Below are 19,383 nucleotides of genomic sequence, written 5' to 3'. Positions count from 1 at the left end.
ATATGCACAGCACCTGCCTTGGACCTAGGAATATTCTGGGAGGTAAAGCTACCACAGCAAATGATAGTATCCCTGCCACAAGTCTTACATTCTAACGTGCTGAGTCAATAACAATGAAAGCACTCATTTATATTCATATCATCTCGATTGATTTACTAATGATAAAAATGTCAAGTGATGAAATAAATAAAGCCTGTAAGCAAACAGGAAATTCCTGGGAATTGTGAGAGAGCCTAGTTGGGAAAGGGATCTCTAGTGAAGGAGTCCTAAAGAAATGGCAGTAAAAGTCATACCAGTAACTGAGCAAAGAACATTTCAAACAAACACTGAGAAAGAATGCAAAGGCCCTGGGGCAGAAGTGTGCTTGGCAGCTTTGAGGATTCCAGAAACAAGATGGAGTGAGCCCTTGAACATTGATTTAATTTCCAGGTAAGGCCACCTAAGAAGAACAAGTCTGTTTAGCCTAAAAGTCAGGTCAGGAAAATGCAAGGCAAGTTTGACAGAAGGAGAGGAATCACACAGGGCATAGAGCAGAGGCTATAAAATAAGGAAAAATAACAATAACCAGGACTATCCTCAGTCATTAGAACCAGAATATTAAAAACATCTGTGTGTTTTCTGTCTTAATCCTGCCCACAAACTAAAATGGTCATCAAGATTTGCCAGTTTTGCTCTGAACTCTTTCTCCAATCCGTCCACTCTTCCTGGTCACCTACCACTGCCCTTGCTAGTACAACTTGGGCTGCCATTCATTTCTCTAGTTGACTCCTCATATAGTCACCTCTAATTTTCTTAAATGTGGTTCTACTCCAGAAACACCACTCTCTGCTCCCAAAATAAAAACTCATATCCATTCTGAACAATTTTGAACCTGCGCTCATTACTCTGGCCTGCAAACCCAAAGTCTCAAGAGTATATATAAAGAACTCAAAAACTTAACACCAAAAAACCCCCCAAAAAACAAAAAACAAATCACCCAACCAATAAATGGGCTAAGGAACCGAACAGACACTTTTCAGAAGATATACAATCGATCAACAAATATATGAAAAAATGTTCAACATCTCCAGCAATGAGAGAAATGCAAATCAAAACTACTTTTAAGATTTCTGGGGCTGGGACTGTGGCTCAGTGGTAGCACATTTGCATGGCATGTGTGAGGCACTGAGTTTGATTTTCAGCATCACATATAATTGCGTAGAAAAAAGGTCTATCAACAACTAAAAAAAAATTAAAATAAACTACTGTAAGATTTCATCTCACTCCAGTCAGAATGGCAGTTATTAAGAATACAAGCAAAAATAAGTTTGGCAAAGATGTGGGGAAAGAGGCATAATCTTCCATTGCTGGTGGGACTGCAAATTAGTGCAACCAATCTGGAAAGCAGTATGGAGATTCCTTAGAAAACTTGGAATGGAACCACCATTTGACCCAGCTATCACATTCCTTAGTTTATACCCAAAGGACTTAAAAACAGCATACCACAGTGACACAGCCATATCAATATTTATAGCAGCACAATAGTTAAATTATGGAACCAACCTAGATACCCTTCAATAGATGTATTAATAATTGAATATTACTCAGCATTAAAAGAGAATAAAATCCATTAAAAGAATAAAATCCCACTTCATGCCCCCTTGACCATGCTTCTCTGGATGCCATTATTTGGTCCAATAATTGGTGTTTAATTGAACAGTCCAAGTACTATCTTTCATCTGCACAGTTTAAATGAAGAATAAGAGAAATTGTTTTTTTTTTTTTCTGGAGTGTGGTCTATAACTTGTGCATTTTGGAGGGATCCTATTGTTAACAGTTTGGTCTGAAGAATTAAGAAAGCCAGTGAGCATTGCCAGGGCATGATGGTGGTGGGTACTGGCAGCTCGCTGGCTCTGTTCTCTCTCCTGTCCCTGCTGCTCTTCACAGGGATGCAGATGTACAGCCACCAGCTGGCCTCCACCAAGTGGCTCATCATGGAGGGGGGCATGCTGGGCTCTGGCCTTTTCTTCTCTCTCACAGCCTTCAATAATCTGGAGAATATGGTCTTTGGCAAAGGATTCCAAGCAAAGATCTTCCCTGAGATTCTCCTCTGCCTCCTGTTGGCTCTCTTTGCATCTGGCCTCATCCACTGAGTCTGTGTCACCACCTGCTTCCTCTTCTCCATGGTTGGTCTGTACTACATCAACATCAACAAGATCTCCTCTACTCTGCACCAGGCAAGAGCTCCAGTCCTCACATCAGCCAAAGTCACTGGCAAGGGCAAGAAGAGAAATGTCTAATAAAGTTGATTCTTTGTAAAAAAAAAAAAAAAGAAAGAAAGAAAGAAAGAAAGAAAGAAAGCAAAGAAAAGAAAAAAGAAAGCCAGTGAGAAGAGAGATAAAGAGGAAAAGAGTGAGGGGCTGGGGGAGGTAGAGCCATGCAGATATGTGTAGGGGGACCATATAAATAAAAAAGAGCAGAAGTGCATGATAGAAGCAGACTCCTGACAACATTTAAATCAAGAGCTTCAGTACATTCCAATCCTCAGCTGCTTCACTGTGCATGAATTTTGTGGGACCTCCCTCTGTTTTGGTCTAATTTGGATGAGTTTCTGATAATGTGCATCTATAGTTTCAACCAGGTCAATCCTTCTTTCAATTTTCTCTTCATCCTAGGATCTGCCACCAGGCATTTGAGGTGACAGTTTGACAAATTGGTTGGCATCCGTTTTATACTTGATATTAATGTCTGTAATATGCATATTTTATCTAGTGAAGTTAAATTTATGTTCTTAGCCTTAAATTTCTTCAAGTCTATTGTTTGTTATCCTGGAATAAGACAGTAGAAGGAGTCTAATTCTAGGTTCTGCAGTTATATTCTGCTTTAGGGAAATCTGATCAAATTTCAAAGGACTCTTTTGGAAATGCTTATGAGGGCATTGGATAACTGACCAAAAAGAGAACATAGAAATGCTTAACTTTGAAATGCTATTGTTCACTTTCAAATGAAGAATCAATAAATGTAAAGGACATCTGAAATGATAATTTGTGCAAATTTAAATATGCACACAAATTTCCACAAGGACAGTTGGCCATCCCTACCTGTAGGTTCCACATTGTTGTGGTTTGGATGTGAGGTGTCCTCCAAAACCTCAAATGTGAAACAATGCAAGAAGGGAGTGGAGGAGAAATGATTGGGTTGTAGCCTTAATATATAATCAGTCAATTAGTCCCCTGATGGGGATTAACTGAGTGGTAACTGAAGTGGTACAGTGTGGCTGGAGGAGATGGGACTTGGGGGCATAGCTTTGGTGTATATGTTTGTATGTGGAGAGTGGAAATCTCTCTCTGCTTTCTGATCATCATGTGAGTTGCATCCCTCTACCACACCTTTCCGCCATGGTGTTCTGCCTCACCTCAAGTCCCAAGGGATGGAGCTCGCCTTCTATGGACTAAGACCTATGAAACTGTAAGTCCTCAAATAAACTTTTCCTTCTGATCAGATCCTTTAATCACAGCAGTGAAAAAACATGACTAAAACACACATTCATGGATTCAGACAACCTCTTTCAAAAATATTTGAGAAAATAATAGAATCTGTAGTGAACATGAATAACTTTTTTCTTGTCATGGTTTCTTAAGTAATGCAATGTAACAACTATTTACATACTGCTTATATCATTTCAGGCTTTGCAAGTAACCTAGAAATAAATTATGCAGGAGAATGTGCCTAGGTTCTATGCAAAGACTACACTATTGCGTATGCTTTTGAAACTGAGAGTAAACACAGATGTCTGATCTCAGATTCCATGGTCCTTCCTGGCTGCTCTTTTGCCTCCCGGGGTCCAGCTATGTGCCTGAGGTCCATGTGGAGTAGTGTTTACCAAGCACAGCCTGTGGTTTTCCAGAACTTCATGGGTGGCAACATAATGGAATTCACAGCACCTCTACACCCATCTAAGCAGACACCCTCCATTTAGACATGCATGAGTCAGTGTGCTAGGATGCTTGTGCAAGACTTCTAGGGAAAAAAAATCCATTGCTTTACAAAATTTGAAAGCCATTATCACAAGCCAACTGTAGTTCACTTTTATCCAAGTAATGCTTGCTTAATCTGATTGACTCAAGGACTTTGAAAAGAAACAAGTCATGATTATCATAAGGAAAAAAAAAAAAAGAAAGCTCAGTTCTTTTTAAAAAGGAATATAAATAAGAAAGTTTGGGTGTAGTACATGCATCATAAACCCAACTGAAACAGGGAAATTGGCTTTGATTTAACTAAAGAGTGAGATAATCTTTACAAAATAATTTCCAAATATCAACTTAAAAAATATGGGTGTGGATATCCTTTGTGAAGTCAGTATGAAAATTACAATGGCTCTGGATTCAAAGGCACCAAGAGCTTGTCAAAGAATAAATGGTTTCCTGTTCCAAAAGTCATGTACATCCAAGAGTTAGTTGTCACTAAGCAAGCAAGCTTAGGGTTCAGAGGACCACATGGTACAAAGATGGTTTGGACTTGATACATTTTCCTGGTTTTGGTTTTCTCAGGGGGTAGGAGTTTTCATTGCAAAAACTAAGGTTGTGGATTGGGCTTGGGCTGAGAGGCCAGGGACCCCCTTTCTGCCAGGCCTATTGCTTGTGACGGGCCAGAAGGATGAGGTGCCCCAACATGGTATTTGGTGTGATGTAACAGTCCCAGGCCTCAGGCCAGCAGTGTGAAAAGCAGCCCATAGTGTTTTGAGGTATTGATTAGTTCAATAAGAGCGGAATAACTCAAGGCAGGCTGAAGTCCTGTTTCAGTGCCTAACCTCTTTGATGCTCCATATTTTTTAAATTTTTACTATAAAGCTATCTTTCATACTATAAGTTGTCTAATTTTCCTTTTACCCCACGTACTCTTTATTTAAGCAGAAAATGACATCATAACTTTAGGAAAGAGGAAAAAAGGAACTCTCCGACCTTTCTATCACAGATACAGGAGACTCTTCATGGTTTGGAGGGTGTGCTGGTGTCCTTTGTTTAGATCTATCACAGCTCCAAGGGGAAACACCACTAAACTGATGGTGGCAGAGAAGGGGAGAGGAACGGCTTGGGGTCACTGAGGCCATCGCTACCACAGTGACCAACTCTGGATCTTAACTTTCTGTTAAGCAAAATAATAAAGGTTCTTCTGATTTAGACCACTCAATCAGGAATGCTTTTACCTGCAACCCAAAATGTCCTGTTACAATCTCTGAGGTCCCTGTATACATAGCTTAAACAGTTTACTGTTTTTTTTTTAATTTGTTCCTATTAGTTATATAGGATAGTAAAGCGTATTTTGACATAGTGTATACATACAGAGAATAACTTCTCATTCTTTGGATTGTACTTGATACAGAATTACATCAAGTAATGTAACCATATATGCACACAGTCTAGTAATGCTTGATTCATTCCATGAATTCATTCTATGATCTATTCTATTCTCATTTCCCCTCTCTTCCCTTTATTCCTCTTTGTCTACTCCAGAGTACTTCTATTCTTGTTAACTGCACCCCCCACCCCCATTGTGAGTTAGCATCCACTTCAGAGAAAACATTCAGCCTTTGGGATTAGCTTATTTCACTTGCCATGGTATTCTCTAGTTCCATCCATTTAGTGGCAAATGCCATAATTTTACTCTTCTTTAAGACTGAGTAATATTCCATTGTGTACATATACCACATTTTATTTGTCCATTCAGCTTTTGAAGGGCATTTAGGTTGATTCCATAGTTTAGCTATTGTGAATTGAGCTGCTATAAATATTAATATGGCTGCATCACCGTAGTATGCTGCTTTTAAGTACTTTGGATATATACCAAGGAGTGGGATAACTGGGCCAAATGGTGGTTCTATATCAAGTTTTCTGAGGAATCTCCATACTGCTTTCCATAGTGGTTGCACCAATTTTGCAGTCCCATCAGCAATGTATAAATGTACCTTTTCCCCCATATCCTCACCAACATTTGTTTTTGGTATTTTTGATAATTTCCATTCTGATTAGAGTGAGATGAAATTTCAGTGTAGTTTTAATTTGCATTTCTCTAATTGCTAGAGATGTTGAACATTTTAAAAATATATTTGTTGACCTACCATATTTCTTCTTTTGTGAAGTGTCTGTTCTGTTCCTTAGCCCATTTATTGATTGGGTTATTTGGATTTTTTAGTATAAAGTTTTTTGAGTTCTTTATATGTCCTGGAGATTCATGCTCTATCTGGGGTGCAGATGGAAAAGATTTTCTCCTGTTCTGTAGGCTTCCCCTTCATGTGCTTGATTGCTTCTTGTTTCCTTTGCTGTGAAGAAGCTTTTTTGTTTGATTCCATTTTTACTTCTTGCACTTTAAGAGTCTTAGTTAAGGAAGTCAATTCCTAAACTGGCATAATGTAGGTTTGGCCCCACTTTTTCATCTATTAGGCACAGGGTCTCTGTTCTAATGACTAAGTCCTTGATCCACCTAGAGTTGAGTTTTGTGCAGGGTAAGGGGATCTAATTTCTTTCTTTCTTTCTTTCTTTCTTTTTTTTTAGAGAGAGAGAGAGAGAGAGAGAGAGAATTTTAATATTTATTTTTTAGTTTTCGGCAGACACAACATCTTTGTTTGTATGTGGTGCTGAAGATTGAACTCGGGCCACACGCATGCCAGGCGAGTGCGCTACCGCTTGAACCATATCCCCAGCCCAGGGGATCTAATTTCATTTTGTTACATATGGATTTTCATTTTATCCAGCATGATTTGCTGAAGAGGATATACTTTCTCTAATGTATATTTTGGAACTGTATTTATTTGGGTTTGTCTCTGTGTTTTCTATTCTGTATCATTGGTTTATGTTTCTGCTTTGGTCCCAATACCATGCTGTTTTTGTTACTATCACTCTGTAGTATCATTTAAGGTCTGATACTGTGATTCCTCCTACTTCCTTTTGCTTGCTAAGAATTGTTTTTGCTATTCTGAATGTCTTATTTTTCCAAATAAATTTCAAGACTGCTATTTTTTTTCTTTGAGGAATGTCATTGAAATTTTAATATGAATTGCATTAAATCTGTATAATACTTTTGGTCATATTAACAATATTAATTCTTCCTATCCAAGAGCATGGGAGATCTTTCCATTCTAAGGTCTTCTTCAATTTCTTTCTTTAGTGTCCTGTAGTTTTCACTGTAGAGATCTTTCACTTCTTTTATTAAATTGATTACCAAATGTTGTATTTTTTAAAGGTATTGTGAATAGGATAGTTTTCCTAATTTACCTTTCAGTAGATCTGAAGCTCTATATTAAATGAACCTAATAAAAAGTTTAAAAAGCGATTAATGTTTTTAAAAAGTCAACCATAATTATTCTGCTGTGCAAAAGAACAGTATTTCTGTCCCTCTTGTCTAACAGTATTCTTGTACCTGATAATTAGCCTGTGTCCATCTCCTCTCTCTACTTGTTCCAGCCTCTGATAACCTATCTACTACTCTACTTCCAGAGATGGATTGCTTTAGCTTCTGTATATGAATGAGATTATGCCCCCTTTATCTCTCTGTACCTACTTACTTCACTTAACATAATGTTCCCCAGGTCACTAAAAATACCATGATTTAATTCATTTTTGTGTCTGAGTAATATTTGAATGTTTTCAAAGGATAAATGTATGAGGTGATGAATATGTCAAATACCCTGATTTGATTATTATACAAGGTATGCCTATATTGTACCCTTAAATATATACAGCTTTTATTTGTCAGTTAAAAAATCAAAATATAATGAAAAATAAAAGAGAGAGTTTTGTTTAAAAAATAAATTACATAATACATGTTCTTGTTCTTTTATTCAACATTTCTCACAATGTACTTTTTGTTCATTGTCTATTTTTACTCACTAGAATGTAAGCTGATGAGACAAAGAATAATTGGTCCTTTGGGCTGCTCTATATCCAACATTGACCCAGTGGCTGGCACACAGATGTAGCTGGCAAGCATCTATTGGCTGACTGATGGAATGAATGAATATGTTTGGCAGTACTTTTTAATACCTTTTCTTTTTAATGTGGTGCTGGGGATTGAACCCAGGGCCTTGTCCATGCAAGGCAAGCACTCTACCAACCGAGCTATATCCCCAGCCCTTGGCAGTACTTTTTTAAGTATAAGGAGTCTCAACTTGAGATTTTTCCAGTTCTCAACTGCTAACTGGTTAATCAGTTATCCAGACAGGTCCCTTCCCAAAACATACACTCAAAGTTGTTTACAGGGAATAATGAACTGTAGCAACATCACCATGATAAAATATCAACTTGACACCCCCTGCCCTCAAACAAACCTCTTGCCATTTCCACCTCATGATAACCCTCTGACGTCTAGGAAGCAGTCCATTCTGCAAAGAATCAAAAACTCCATCTGTCTTTCATTGTTCCTTGGTATCACCTTCCTCTCCTCCCCTGCTCCTCACCCCATCCTCTTCTGTCTTCTGCTCCCTGATTCTATTGTGTCTCTAGGCCACTGCTTGAAGGGTGAACACTCTCTCTGCCTTATGTGATTTATGGGCCCAGGGACACCAAGGTCAGAACCCAGATTGTTTTGCAGGTGGCCCTAAAGCCCCTGGATGGTGTTGAGAGCTCCAGCCCTGAGGAACAGTTCACAGGAAATGGGACTAAATTTGCAGCAAGCGGTGAAAAGTGGCACTGGATGTCACCCAACAACCCAAGCAGTCATTGTTTTGCAACTCCCACCCCCGGGGACTCAGTCTTGAATCGACAGAGAGACAGCAGCTGGGATCCTGAAACCCCCAGATAAACAGTGAAGAGGACAATAGTAGAAGGAAGCTGATACGGAATGTCTACTGGGGTGTCTAGTACTCTGCTTCTGACTAGGGTTACCTCAGCAATATGTATTATATAGCAAGACTTTTGTGGAATTTAAGCATAGAAATGATCAAATTGTGGCTAATGCTCTGGATACCTCCCTCAGCAACCTGGTACTTACTGAGGGACTTCTATATGCTGGGCACCGGGCTAGGGGATGAGAGGCATGAGAGGATGATTACTTAGCATGTGGGCCTTCAAGTACAAGTGAGCTGTGTACCAGCTCCTCTCTTCCTCTCTGAGGAGCTTTAGGCAGCTGATTCAGTCTCATAGACTCAGATTGCTATATTAAACTGAGATCACAGACATCCACACCTAGGGGTAAATAATGTATATATATATATATATATACAGATTCCTGCTTTTAGGAACTCATGGGTCCCTGCTCATCAACCTGTTGTATAATAGAATGATGGGGAGAAATTTTAAAGATTATCAATGCCTCAGTCCTACCTCCAAAGATCCTGGAGATACTGCTAAGATTTAGAGGCTTCCCATGTCATTATCATGAGCAGCTAGGATTGAGGACAACTGTTTGATGAGGGAAAAGTAATAAATGGCATAATTAGAGAAAAGTTTGTCACTAAATGTCTGAAGTCACTTTCAAATAACTTTAGTCCTCGGGCTGGGGATGTGGCTCAGTGGTAGCGTGCTCACCTAGCGTGTGTGAGGCACTAGTTTTGATTCTCAGCACCACATAAGTGAAAATAAAGATATCGTGTCCACCTAAAAAAACTAAAAAATAAATATTTTTTAAAAACAACTTTAGTCCTGCTGAAAATATGCACATCCAAATTATCCAGACAAGTTTTGCAAATTTTCTACAAACTCACTAAATACTTAACAAGTATGTTCAGAGGCTTTTTCTAAAATCTTTATTTACCTAATTAAAAATATATCTTTAATAAAAATTCTGGCTTTTGTTCCCCTTTGGTCTTCCCTTTCTTCTGTGGGCTAAAAAAATACCAAGATTTTTTGTCTTCAGAAGCACATTTAGACATTTTCTCCTTAAGTGCAATTTCCATGAAAGCTAGAACAGAGCAGGAAGGAGAAATAGACAATATTAAGTGCATTTTACAATATGACCCTCTCAATTCACTCTCTCAACCCCCAACCTAAGCCCAGGCTCACATTAATGTCTCCCAAGCCTTGGGCATTTGGGGACATTACCAAATTCACAGGTACCTGTGGCTTTGTTCTCCCATGCTCCTGTATCCTATCCTTTGTAGCCCAAAGCACCAACCAGCTCTGACCTTCACTTTTGAACATCAAACACTTATATAAGTGTTTTACGTCAATAATACTTTTTAGCTACCCTGCTCCTTTAGCAATGTTCCTTATTCTGACCCAGGAAATCAAACTCTTTAACAAATACCAGTAAAATAATCTTCCTGGTAACCTGGATCAGAGGTGAGACAATTAAATGTAATGATGTAAATAATTATCCAAGGCCACTGCAAGGAGAATCAGGTGCTCCTTATCCCATTTCCGAGCACAAGGCCTAGCTCTCTATTTGCGGAGCAAAATGTTGCTGTGATAGCCTAATTGATTTATAATGTTTTTCTCTGTATTATACCATGTGTGCAATTAGTTACTTGAAAAGGAAACAAAGCTCAGCTCAGTTGCTGCATCTGCTGCCAGTCAGGGGACATACAATTTCATGCCCTATTTTCCAGATGGCTTGATTAACATTCAGGGAAACCTAGTGACTTGGCCAGAGCTGCAAAAGAAGATGGGAAAGCTCAGGTATAATTAGACCTGGGAGAACTATTGCAGATGGGAAGAAAACACAGTAAAACATTAAAATGCAAGCCAAACATACAACACTGTGAAGGAGAGCAAAATATGCAGCCTGGTTCTCTTTCCGTTTATATTTTAGTTCATTTATAACACAAATATTCATCAGATACTTAGTGCCAGTTGCTGTTGAAGTTATGGTGTTATGCAAGCAGATACATTTTATACTTTTATGGAGTCCATCAGAAGTAGGCAATGCACATTAAACGAATAGTTCCACAAACAAAAACATGAATACAGAAATGCTGTCCATTGACAGAGAGACAGGGGGTTATGCTGTGTGTCAGAGGAGATTTCTCTAAGGAAGGACTATTCTTTCAAGACTTGAAGAATGAGGAGAGGTTAATTTCTGAAAGAAGTTAAAGCATTTTTGACAGTGTGAACATTAAAGATCTTGGTGAATTCCAGGAATTTTAGGAAGGATGTTGTGGCTACAGTGCAAGGAGAGGAGCTCAAGTCAAGAGGTAAGTCTGCAAACCTCAAGTAGGATCTAGGTCAATGGAGGCTTCAAGATTTCTATTATGAATTTCATATAATTTGGTATTCAAGGAAATAATTAAGTTAAACCTTTTAAGTAGAGGAGAGAACATAACATAAGCCTTGAAGCATATCTTTTAGTTTCATTGAGAACAGGGACAAGATTGGGGACAAAGATAACTGTTGGTGAGTGATGGCTGTTGCTTGGGTGTAGATGACTATGTTACAAAAGAAGTTGACGTTTAAAAAGATATGTAGGAAGCAACAGTCAGTAAGATTTGATGCAAAGTAAGTAGAAAGTAGAAATGAAAGTGAAAATGGCAGGAATGTCCTGTTGTCTTTCTTAAGCTACAAAGTATGTAAAAATGCCATGTGCTTGAGTGGGAAAGGGTGAGGTGGCAGACATTAGTTCTAGATCCTTGTCATAGACGTGGAATTTAAAACATGCCTCATTTTCCAGATGGCTTGATTAGCATGTGGGAAACCTAGTGACATGGCCTGAGCTGCAAAATAAGTTGGGGAAGTTCAGGTTTGGTGTGATCATTTACTAGGTGTGGAGTAAATGAAGCCCAGGGTGGAGTAAATCATTTTGAGAGAAAGCATAGACAAGAGGAGAAAGGGGTTAAGACTGAGACTTCAGAGTTCCAACCTTAGAGGTCAAATGGGAGGAGGATCTAATAAGGAAGAATGTGTTTGGAGAATGTGATATGCTGGTAGCATGGGAAGAAGAGCCACATCGAGGAAAGGCAATTAACTTTGCTGAATTCAGTTGAATTGTCAGATATCATGAGAATTGAATGTCAATGGGTTTAGGGGCATGGAGGGCATTCAAACTTATAGAAAAGCAGTTTTGGTGGTTGCACTGAGTATGTTCAAAGACCCAGACTCATGACCACACTGAGGCCTGAGAGTTACATGATGAGCCCCAGTATGTGATAATTTTTTTCTGCATGTGCTGAAGGGTATAACTTGATGTTTAAATGGGTTGGGTTCAGGTTGACTTTGCCTCCATTTCAAAACTTTCCTTTTTTATCATTTTGTTTTGCATTTTTTAGGTGCTCAGGTATAACAAAATAGGAATGAAGAAATTAGACAAACTGGACTTGATAGTTTGGGATATTTCTTTCTGAGAGAGAAAGGCATGAGAGGGTGAAGAGGAACAAATTATCACCCATTCCTGCATCTTACCAGGGATCCATATTCATCATCCATGTAAACCAGCCATTTCCTAGCCTGGATAGTCATTGGAATCACCTATGAAGATTTTTAAAAGGGGTAACTCCCCAAAACCTCTCAATACCCCAATTCTGGGAATTAGACATCAGTAAGGTATGAAGGTGATTTTCTTTCCATTCAGTCATTAAACCACTGCTCTAGTTAACTTTCAGTTTTGATTTCTCTGGTAATGCTCCCCCAACATTTCAGTAGCTCCCTGTTCTTTCCTTCATTGTTTTATAAAATGTGAAATGCAAAGCGAAACATTTTTTATTTTCTAATAGTACCAAGAAATATCAGAAACATTTTTTTTCTGTCAGTAGAAGAAAACAGACCTGAAAAATAAATGTAGCATGATCATTTTTGTATACAAATCCTAGATCTGAAAGCTTCTCACCATGTCCTGGAATGAATGCTGAGAGACTACTATCAATTCCAGAAATTCCATTCTTCAGATGAAGAAACTGGGTTGGAGAGGTGAAATGCACAGCTATAGGTGAAAAGTGGGAACTTTAATCCAGAACTTTTACCTCTACGTTGATGGGAACCTGGCCACCATAGTGATTATTGAAATGGAGATACACTCAGAGGAAACGGTCACTCTGCTGACTTGCAGTGGAATATGCACATACAGGCATGCATTTTGAGCATTATTAGCTCTACATTAAGCATAGAGCAGGCCCTATGATTATGAAACTTATGACTTCTGTCTTCCAAGACTGATTTCTGCAGTCTTGAATCCACGATGTGACATCTATAATGCTCATCAAACTAATAATACAAGGCCGCTAGGCCAAGTGAAAAAAGAAATGCCACTGGCTACTGTGTCAGCTCATTAGCATTAGGCACCAAGCTGCCAGGTTGCAGGTCTTTTCCCTGCATGACTATGTCCTGAATAACTGGCACCATATGTGCAGAGAAGGGTAGTCATCAATGAGTGAGTATCTTGATTGAAAAATTATTTAGAATCAGGCACTTAACGTTCTTTAAAAACTTATAAAGAAAACTTGAGAGAGGTTTTTGCAAACTTGGCAGCCATAATCAAATATCAATTTAAAAAATCAAATTATTTATGCTCAAGAAAGAACAATGTTGTCTTTCTATTCTTTCTATAAAAAGTGATATTATAAAACTGTTGTCCTCTGAACTGTTGATCGAAGAGCATGCATCCAACAAATGGATTATAGAGTCAGGTCAAGCAATTTATTAATATATTTGATTGTATAATAATCATGGCATTTGTCAACATTTATATTTCCAAAATTAAAATTTCTGATTGCAAGAATCATTCATTTTAACCTAATTTAAAATTATAGTTTGTATTTTTAATATATACATGTATGTGTATATGTATGAATATATAATTACTTTTCTTAGAGAACATCTTAGAACTGTATATACTTCAAGTACTACCAGAAAATGGATCAATTTAAGTGTAGGAATAGGCCAAAGGCACCTTGGGTATGTTTTACCACTTTAAGAAATCATTAGAAGCATTCTGCATAGATGCAATAGCTTTGCATGTGGGTGCATCTTAGCCTGTTGCTGCTGCTATAACAAAATACATGAACTGAGTTATTTATAAAGTATTACAGAAATGTATTTACTCACAATCCAGAGGGTGGGAAATTCAAGATCAAGGTACCAATATCTGATGAAGGCCCACCTACTGCATCCTCATGTGGTGGAGAGCAAGCTAACCCACCAGTATATAAAAACTCTTTTATAAGAGTAGTAATCCCATTCTGGAAGGGAGGAGTCTTCATGACCTAATCATTCCCTAATGCCATCATACTGACAACACCTGAATTTTGGAGAGGATACATTCAAACAATAGCAGGGGGCATTATTTTTGAGAGGAGCCCTTGGAAACTGTTTCTAGTTTTCTTAAAGAAAGTCTATCCAGGCTAGTTTTTATAGGATTGTTGCTCTTGCTCCTGCTACTATTGCTGTTTCTTTGTTGATGTTATTTTGCTTGTTTTGTTTTAATCTTCTCAAATGTTTCATATATCACTGTTGAAGACAGAAAGCAGCTTCTTGTGATATCCAGTAGGTTTTCAATAAAATCCAGGGAGCAAGTGAAATCTGAATCTCAGATGAAAGGTAAATGATATTTAAAGTATACAGGAATCCCATACAATACATGAGATACATTTATATTAAAAAATTATTTGTTTTTTATCTGAAATTCACATTTAACTGGGTACTCAGCAATTTCTTTGCTAAATCTAGCAACTCTATCCCCAGAACGAAGTTATAAATTTTGAAGGAAGAAAAATCAATTTTATTTCTGGAAACTTCTGATTCCAGCCTAGGTGTCTTTAACTGGACACTGTCCACTATACCAGGCACTAAGAGATGTACAAAGTATTCCTTCAGGATTGATGGAGGCTTTGGGGTCCACATGGAGAATGACAAGTTAATAAAAAGGCCATGTTGATAGAGGATGAACTTGACCTATTGGAAGTTAGTGGCAATGCTTTTGATTGGAAACAAATGTTCAGGAATGTAGTAATGGTGTTCCCTGTGAGGCCCATAATTATTACTATGAAAGAAATATTTCACATCAAAAAGAGATTTGGTAGCCGGGAGTGAAGGGAGGGGAGGGGTATGGGTGTAGGAAGGCTAGTAGAATGAATCTGACATATTATCCTATATGCATATATGAATACACAATCAGTGTGATTCTACATCATGTAGAGCCAGAAGAAGAGGAAGTATTCTCTATTTATGTATGATGTGTCAAAGTGCACTCTACTGTCATGTATGACTAATTAGGACAAATTGAAAAAAGACCCGAGGAATGGAAATCTGAATTTATACCAATCTAGGGGTGATTTAGTTTCATTGGTTACTTTACCTACTAAAAATAATTTTTAAAAATGTGTTGAACATACTTTGGTTTTCTTTATTCAGAAAGAGTTCTTCAGCACAGTCTTTTTATTTTTAAGGCACAGATACATTACCCTAATAAAATATGGATTTGATGTTGTGTGAATTAGTGTCACCAGAATAGTAAAAAAAAAAATACAGAAAGCCCAGCTAAAGTATAAATAAACAACAAATATTTTTCAGTGTAAGTATGTTCTATTCTTACATTGAAATTTTGATTTTTTTAAATCTGCAATTCCAATATAATTGAGTGTCCTAATATGTGTCTGGGAACCCTATATAAGATATAATTTGATATTCTTGATTTTGAAGGCACACAAAGATGGAAAAAGAGAGGGAAATGAAGGAATAGATAGAAATCATGAAAGTATACAAGGTACTAAATTTTATCACAGAACCTCCCTTATTGGTGTGTGTACAAGACAATGGCTTGGGGCAATGGGAAGGTTTGAGATCTCACTGGAAGGTTGGTAGGATTATATTCTTATAGAGTCTTGAGCCACTCTTGGTTTTATGACCCAGCTGCCACCAATGATAAGCAGGCATTTGCAAGGACAGCCAGCAGCCGACTGTGCAGCTCACATGGTTCACTCAGCTCACATGGCAAAGATCATCCCTGCTGGGATTTCTGTGTTGGTTTGTTCTTAATGGAGTACCTTCCAAAGCTGAAGCGTTAGCAGCTTTGCAGATCACTCACAGGAGCTAACATATTCTAGTGAAAGTGGGCAAAGACTATGATTTTTTAGTTCCTGGTGTTTCTAGATTTTTTCATCTCTTTCAGTTCCAAGTTAAAATTTTTGCCTTTTTAAAAAATGGGACCATCAAAGTTTTATAACAGTGAACATTGTTAAAAAATGAAATGACCTGCTCAGCGGGAAGTGAGACCCTTGGGAGTGCTTTGGAGGAGGGGTGTTTGGAGGGCAAGTTAGTAAGGTGATGCCAGCATTTTGACTTGATGATAAGATGGTTTCTCAAATCCAAAAACTGTATAAGACAACCCATACTTGAGAAGCGCATTGATTTGGATTCAAGTCCATGCCTCTGCCTTTTATTAATTTTGAGTGAATCATGAAATTTTTGTATTGTTCTATTTCTTTGTTTATAAAATGGAGACAAGTCTATTGTTATGAAGATTTTTTAAAGACATTGAATATAAAGCACACAGCCCTGTTCCAGACACACAAAAAAAGATCAGAGTGAAATAAATGTTAGCTATTATTCAAGTCCCTTCAACTTCTGAGGTTATATATTTCCATAATTTTTACCCAGAACAATGCAACTATGAGGTTTTACACAGATCAAGAATTTGGGCTTGTAGAAGAGACTGCTTTGGTTCAGTGGTCTAAGATCTCACCATGATGATGACCAAGGAGGTATCACAGGGTCTCTTATTTGGTGTATTTGTTTTGGCTGAAGGAGAATAAACTGGGGTCTACTTTCCTAGTCTCTCTCTGCACCTGGCACAACATTAAGTGCATATTTGATGCTCAGGAAATAATGTTTGCTGGAGAATGTGCTTTGCTTTTCCGTAAATGTGAGCAAGGACTTTGATGTTTATTCCATGAAACTCCTGGCTAGAAATAAACAAAGAAAGAAATTCAGTCACATGGACACAATGAGCCTTTTCTACTATTCAGTTTCTTTGCAGACCTTTTAAAATGTGGTCGGAAGCTTAGTTGTGGTTGCAGAATGCCCACTTACATTTTAAACAACTCAGCAGTGCGACCTCACTTTTTAAAAGAAATGGTCTCAAACACTTCCAGGGGAAAGTTCCATGCCTGACTGTTTCATCTCCATCTCAGCACAGATTAATACCTCTGAATGCCTGAGTTCCTCAGAATTTTGCACAATTGTCATATTTTTTTTTCCTGAAGTCATCTTGATTTTCTCTATTCTTCTAAAATAACACTACCACACAGGTCAGCAGATCCAAATAATGAATGGATCTGACATAGAGGCCTTGAAAAAAAGGGGTTTTGTTTCCTGTCCCCACCAGGAATGTGTTGTCTATGCATAATAAACAAGGAAAATTAGTTTATGAGAATTTTAGGTTCACCCTGAATACAAGAGATAAGTTCTAAAAATAAAGCTGACTTCTACTCTCTTTTTTTTTCCTCTTTTCTCGTGCCTCCCCAACCCCCGCAGGGTTAAATGTTAAGCATGATTCTTTCAGAGACCTGAGCATAAAACACAGCATCAGTCATTCATGATTCTCAGGCTCACAGTGCCACCTTTTGGAGCATGCTCTCTCTCATTTCCTAAAGGTAAAATTCCAGACAACTGGTTCCCTGGGTGATTTTTACAATCCCACTTCCTTGGTTATGGCTTGACATAATTTCCCTAGAGAGTTCAGGCTTAGGGTATGATAATATACCTTGGATCTGCAAAGCATTAAAGCAGAGGATATTGTCAGATATATGATCTTGCCACGGACACAGGCCAGATGCATTTTTTAAGTAAAAGAGAAGGCCCTCTTGTCCTGGTCCTCTTCTAATTCGTTTGCTTTGTGCTGTAACCTATCAGCACCTCTCTTCCTTATGCAGAATGGCTCAGTTAGTTTCTTTGGTCTTCCGGTTGGGTTGTTGGGAGCTTGCTTCTGACTATATATAACAGGTGACAACAATGTCTGTTCAGTGGGGGCAAAATAAAACAAGAAAAGAGCAAGAAGGGAGATTTCTGTTCTTTTCAAGACAGCATCGTTGGTCCACTGTATAGAATGGGCTGCAATGAATTGGAATCTATAGATGAGGTAGGCTTTGATTGTTTGATCAGTTGCTGATTTGAGATAGATTTCTGGCATTAACTAAAGTTAGAGTTGAGTTAAATATAAATCTATCTAAGTCACCTGTTGGAGGGAACTTTCAAATGGCCAGAGATAAGGTAGTTTTGCTTTGTGTTTGGAATCTCTGGTTGAAAAACTCCAAGGGAAAACTGACTGTATACCAACAATCAGGTTTAGTGCCCACCAGGGGTGTAGAATTCCAACTCAGCCACAGAAGCCTACTTTGTAAATGGCCCCTGGAGGTCCTTAATTCAATGGGAACTCCTCTTATGCTGTTTGCCAACAGAACTGTTGTAGTTTTCCTCCTCTATTTTTTTAACCCTAATTTTTGTCTTGATAAAGACTTAATCTAGATTGGCAATATTATTAGAGAACTTATTTTGTTCTGACTTCTAAAAGGGAAATAGTCGAGACATGATAGAAATAAAAGTTAAGCTTTACCTTTGATTTGCATTTTAGTGGACAAGAGAGAAAAGACATGTTGGTCAGCATTTTTGAACTTCTCTACTTCCAATAGTCTCATTTCACCATCACCCTCCAAGTTAAATTTTATTTACTCCTCAAACTCCTCCTCCTCCTCCAGTTGTGACCCTTCCCCACCCTGAATCTCCCTTATGCTGTATGGCGTGCTATGCAATAAAGATGAAAAAGCCCGTGCCATGGCTTCTTCACCTGCAAGTTTTGCTGTTAGTAAGCTTTCATTAGGTGATTTTTTGTTTTTTTTTAGGGGTATTGGGATCGAACCAAGGAGTGCTTTACCACTGAGCCACATCCCCAAGCCATTTTATTTTGAGATGCGGTCTCACTGAGTTGCTGAGACTGGCCTTAAACTTGTAATCCTCCTGCTTTAGCCTCCCAGCATTTTGCTGGGGTACAGATGTGCTCTATAATGTCTGATTCATTAAGTGATTTTGAATTAAACCATGAAGGAACAGACGAGAGAAGCTCAAGAACTTCCCCCAAATTCAATGACATAGTCTAAAATCATACAAGTATGTGTATATGTAGCTACCACCCCACAAGAACTTTTTCTCTCTTCAGCTCAATCCCCGTACTGTTAGCCAAAGCAATTTTAAAATAAATTTAAGCACATTGGTCTCTTACTTTAAAAGCTCTGCACCTCTTCCTGGTCCCCTAGACAGACTCCAAGCTCCTTAGATGGATTTACCAGGCCTGTATCATCTTCACTTCCACAATCTCACTTTTCACAGTTCCCCTAACACCTATTTTGGTGTACTTACTCTGAAGTCATAAGGTATTACCCCTTTCTAAGGGAAATGGGAACTCCTCCCTCAAATTTCTAGCTGGAAAATTTCTCTTCATTATTGAAGAGTCTTAATAAAAGTTTTCAACTTCCTTTCAGAGCTCCAAAGCAGA

At 38.2% G+C, this 19,383-nt stretch overlaps 1 pseudogene; it reads left to right on the top strand.

The window, feature by feature from the left end:
* The first annotated feature begins 1,859 nt into the window (after positions 1–1,859).
* Positions 1,860–2,279, top strand: LOC106145059 (dolichyl-diphosphooligosaccharide--protein glycosyltransferase subunit KCP2 pseudogene; annotated as a pseudogene).
* The last annotated feature ends 17,104 nt before the right edge of the window (positions 2,280–19,383 follow it).

This window comes from Ictidomys tridecemlineatus, chromosome 4, assembly GCF_052094955.1.
Source record: "Ictidomys tridecemlineatus isolate mIctTri1 chromosome 4, mIctTri1.hap1, whole genome shotgun sequence".
NCBI classification, from domain to species: domain Eukaryota; kingdom Metazoa; phylum Chordata; class Mammalia; order Rodentia; family Sciuridae; genus Ictidomys; species Ictidomys tridecemlineatus.
Note: the sequence above shows the minus strand (reverse complement) of the source record. Positions and strands in the feature narration are given on the sequence as shown.